Source organism: Ruditapes philippinarum, unplaced genomic scaffold, assembly GCF_026571515.1.
Source record: "Ruditapes philippinarum isolate M1 unplaced genomic scaffold, ASM2657151v2 ctg1524_1_1_1_1, whole genome shotgun sequence".
Classification (NCBI taxonomy): Eukaryota; Metazoa; Mollusca; class Bivalvia; order Venerida; family Veneridae; genus Ruditapes; species Ruditapes philippinarum.
In genome coordinates this window covers 157,501-163,059 of record NW_026854840.1, presented here as the reverse complement: position 1 = coordinate 163,059, position 5,559 = coordinate 157,501, and positions in this window count along the sequence as shown.

The following is a 5,559-nucleotide window of genomic DNA, read 5'->3' as shown; positions in this document are numbered from 1 at the left end:
ATAGTTTTAAATATAACAAGCTGTTTTTGAATTTAAAGGGACTCCACTGAGGTTTTGAAGAGAAATATTTCTTTGAGATATGTGCAAAATTTGATGAAAGTTCAGATCATTCGTTTACTCCATTTTTCCAGAACAATCCTTTTTATCATGCAAATCTACACAGAAATTATAAAAAGAATTAAATTTTGTCACCTTAGTGCAGTAACTGGGTAACTCCTATTAGATTTAGGACTTAACCTGTTACTGCACTAAGGTCATTTAATGAGTTACTTAAAGTCAGATAATAATTGCAGTAAATGTGACGTTCAGTTTAATTATGGGTATATTTCTGTATTAGTTTTTGCATATTTGTACTCTCTTTTAAGTTTGCTTGTTGATCTATGTAACAATTTCAAATTTTATGTTTTTAGGGTTTTGGACCTTGAGTGGAGTTCCTTTAATTCATGAATTTCTCAAATGTGCAAGATCTCCATTATATGTAGGGGTGTCACGGTTAGAAAAAATGCTAACCATTTAAATGGAGACCAGATAACCGTGTTTAACCGACCATACTGATATAATTCTTAGTCTTAGATTTTCAGCATTAAATTTGATTTTTTATGAAAAGATTTGACATTTTGTTCGCATTTTATGTACTCAAAATGATCATTTTCTGATAGGGTCGTAACGTAATCTGTCAGATCGGGAAAAAAAATATGTTGTTTAGTACAACTAAATTACAGACAAATTGTCATATCTTGTTATAATAAACTAATGTTATCGTGAAAATCAATTTAAAAGTTTTTCTCCTCTTTCAAATACTAACCTCGGTTACCGGTTGTTGAATTTACTATCCAGTTTTTAGCTAAAAAAACGACCATACCCGTTTAAACGTGACACCCCTAATTATATTGTAGTTCATGTGTATGTACATCTGTCATCAGTCAAAATTAACTTATGATTGTCTTGTCTATATGAGCCGCGTCACGACAAAACCAACATAATGCGTTTGCGACCAGCATGGATCCAGACCAGCCTGCGCATCCGCGCAGTCTGATCAGGATCCATGCTGTTCGCTATCAGTTTCTCTACTTGTAATAGGGTTTGTAAGCGAACAGCATGGATCCTGATCAGACTGCGTGGATGCGCAGGCTGGTCTGGATCCATGCTGGTCGCAAACGCATTACGTTGGTTTTGTCGTGACGCGGCTCATATTTTGATATCATTTTAACAATATCATGTAGGGTCAGTATCTGGTCACTTACATAGATGTTGGTCATTACTGATAAGTTATCTGGTAAGGCCAGTTAGCTGGACGGACAAGATATGACCAGATATGTGTTTTGATTGATAGAAAAACAAGACAAATCAGATGCGAAACAATAAAAGTTATCTGATATCATACCTAGATTGATAAAATGTTGACTAAAACTCAATATCACACTTTTCTAGCGTTAATTTTAATATTGAACATATCTATATACTTTAATTTGGTTTAAATGAATACTAATATTAAAGTCTTGTGTGCATTTTTGCTTGTGTAATGCAAACGTTGATTTCAAGGTTCAACACTAGAATTAAACAGCAATCGTATAATATAGGAAGAATCACTGTCATTTTATGCTAATGATGTTTATAAGGAGAGAATTTTGCAGTTTGGTTTCCTACATTTGATTTTATGTATTAAATCAGTATATTCATGCAAATCAAGATGTAATTTTATTTTGTAGGTAATATGCAATCTTAGTTTGTCCTCATTTATTTATATGCCTGTTTTACTTCCCCAAGATATTGTCTTTATAGTTGTTTTGTTTTGTGAATAAATTCTGTTGTTTTCTCAGATTATATACATGTTTGTCTAGTAAACTGGTCTTGAGTATACCAGTTAAGTATTCTACAATATATTAGTGTATTGTTATAATATATATATACTGTGCTCCTCTTAGTTCACGGTACTTAACACTTTAAAACAGTAAAGAACACAAAAAATAAACTTACACTACAAAAACTGTCATAAACTGTATCATTTAGTCATTTTTCTGCTATATGACACAAGGTAACAACAATATATTCAATCAATATTAGTTTTAATTTTTTCAGATGTAAACCATGTGTCGGCCATTTTGAAAACAGTATGTCATCATTTACCTCGCGATAATGGTGTTTTATTTCAGTTTTTTCATGTTTCAGTTAAAATTTCTTTAAGTTATTTTGCATAATTTTAAATATTAAAAGTATTTTTACATTGTAACTCAAAATTTATTTTTTCAACAAACAAGAACATTTAGAAAATGATGATTGTTTCAGACATATGCACAAATTTAATGGACTATTGTTGTTTTTTGCAGAAGTTTGTAAAATGTTGTTCAGTTTTACGTAAAAATCTATAGATTTAAATTATTTTGCACAAAAACTTTGTTGTTAAGGTGTTTGAATAAAATATGTCAATTCTGACCAATTATAACAATGGTCACATGAAAATATGCCATTACCGTGAGATAAATGATGACGCGGAATTAGTGATGTTGAGTATACAAGTTAACTGATATACAATAAACTGGTTAACTAGTCAACAATATACTAGTTAACTGAAATACAATAAACTAGTCAACAATATACTAGTTAACTTGTCTACTATATAACAGTTAACTAATGTAATTATAGTATCCAAGTTAACAGGTTTAAAATATAAATTTAACTAATTTTGAATATAATAGTTATCTTGTCTAGAATAAACTAGTTTTAAGTAAACTGGTCAACTGGTCTTAATTAGACAAGTTAACTAAACAAGAATTAAGTTGCTAATTGATCTAGAAAAGACTAATTTATTGAACTAGTTAACTGATGTAGAAAAGACTGGTTAACTGAACAAGAATATACTAGTTTACTACTCTAAAATATGTAAACAAATGTCTCGAGTTCATCATATGATTTATGGTTTATTTTAAAATTATTTAGTTATACTGGTATGGACTTTGCACATTCTGTAAATTATTGTTTTTATTACAAGATTAAAGGAGGGGAAAAAACACCTTACTTACTTATTTACAACAGAATGCATTATCTATGCTTCTATTGTATTGTAAGAAAGGGCACTGGTATATTCCAGTACTACATTGTATTTAATAATGCACTAGGCATAATGATGACACACACATAATTGTAAACTTTTAGGTTATCTGCATCATATTGATGCAAATAATTATTATAAAGCAACACATCTCCAGGTTTGTGCAAATTTTCATGAAGGTTTAGTAAATGTTTTAAAATTGTTGAACACTGTGTGGCCAATAAGCTAAAGCTAGACACTTATTATCTGTGTTGACAGCCTAAATAATGTTAAATTTGCCAAGATAGCCCTTACTAAATAATGTAATGGGTGCAAAAATATTTATTTTGCATATATCCTTATTTATATAACATGAGTGGAATGTTTTGATTATCCCCCGCCGAAAATTTTCGGCGGAGGATATAGAAATAGTCTCCTTCTGTCCGACATTTTTGTCCGGAGCATATCTCTAAAAGTATTTGAGTTATCAACTTGAAACTTCATAGGTGGATAGACCTCATTGAGGAGGAGTGCAGTGCACAAGAATGATAACTCTACCTTGCATGATTTTTGAGTTATTGCCCTTTGTTATTTTTCAAAATTGATTTTTGTCCAGAGCATAACTCCAAAAGCCTATGAGATACTAACATGAAACTTCATAGGTGCATAGATCTCACTCAGGAGGTGTGCAGTGCACAAGAATGATAACTCTACCTTTCATAATTTTTGAGTTATTGCCCTTTGTTATTTTTCATACCTAATTTTTCACCTGAGTGGAGCATAACTCAAAAAGTGTTTGAGATATCAACATGAAATGTCATAGGTGGATAGATCTTATTGAGGAGGAATGTTGTGCGCAAGAATGATAACTCTTTCCTATACAATTTTTGAGTTATTGCCCTTTGTTTTTTTTCATGCTATTTTGTCCAGAGCTTATCTCAAAAAGTATTTGAGGTATCAACTTGAAACTTCAAAGGTGGATGGATCTCATTGAGGAGGAGTGCAGTGCTTAAGAATGATAACTTTACCCTGCATTATTTTTGAGTTATTGCCCTATGTTATTTTTCAAAATTAATTTTTGTCCAGAGCATAATTCAAAAAGCCTTTGAGATATCAAAATGAAACTTCATAGGTGCATAGATCTCACTCAAGAGGTGTGCACTGCACAAGAATGATAACTCTACCTTTTATAATTTTTGAGTTATTGCCCTTTGTTATTTTTCATACTTAATTTTTCAATTCAATTTTTTTCTCAAAAAGTATTTGAGGTATCAACTTGAAACTTCATAGGGGGATAGATTTTACTGAGGAGGGATGCAGCACACAAGAATGATAACCTACCCTGCATTATTTTTCAGTTATTGCCCTTTGTTATTTTCAGCCATCAGTATTCACATAGGTTTCAAACCTGTAATCACTATAGCCATCAGTTTTCATTACCAAAAGACCTCTTAAAATGGAATTATTCTTCTCTACTACATATACATTTTTCCAATGAGCAAACACATTCGGGGGGGATGGCCATGTTGACATGGCTCTTGTTAAACTAAATTTAAGTGTTGGAGAGAAATGTGATAAAGTCTTTGCCACTGGTATAGAGTCGGTCACAGTGCAGTCTGACCAGGCCTGGCTTTCACTTAGTCTAGCGCTCTTAAACTGAGACAAATCTCAACTTCAGATTGTCTCAATATTGACAGAGATTCTTACTCACCTGAGAAAAAATTTACGGTGGCTTTCACATAACTTTGACTCAACACTTAAAATTTTTCTGAAGTGAGACTTTGTTTTTCTAAAGACATAAGCGGCTATCTTTAAAGCTTGATTCGAGATTTTGTGTTTAGTTTTTAATCAAAAAGTCAAAATTGTTTTCTTGAGGGAACCAATGTTGTGTGACCTTGCTTTCAATAACGTTCTCAAACAGACAAATCTCAATCTCAGTTTCTCAATTGAGAAAAATCTCAGTGTCTCAGTTCAAAACTGTTCACTATTTAGGGGAGAAGATGTGTAAGCAGCCTGAAAGCTTGGTCGGTAGAGCTGGGGAATGGTATTCTGAGGGTCCTGGGTTCGAGTCCCGGACAGGCTGAATATTTTTTTCACCCTGTGACATCAGATTACAGCTGAGGGTTTGACTTTTAGGAAAGTTATTGAAAGCCGGGTCTGAGGTACATATCTTGGTAATTTAACCTTATATAAGACACTAGCTAGCTGCAGAAATTACCTGTAACTTGCCAAAATACGTAAAGAAATTTCTGTTGGGTGAATTTTGAGATTCTGAAATTAAAAGATAATGTTTTTCTGATGTTATTTGGATACATTCAAATTTTAAATTTCTTGCATCTTGATCTTTTTTGAAAGATTTTATTTTGCACATCTGGAGATTATGTTGCTTTATACCAGCTAAAATGTTGCATATTTAGATTGTCTAGTTGAAAAAATAGTTTGGCTGTAATATTTTTGTGTTGTTAATGTTAAAGTCTGTGTAAAAACTTTGCATGCAATTTTTAATTTTTCAAAAACTGCTGAAAGTATTA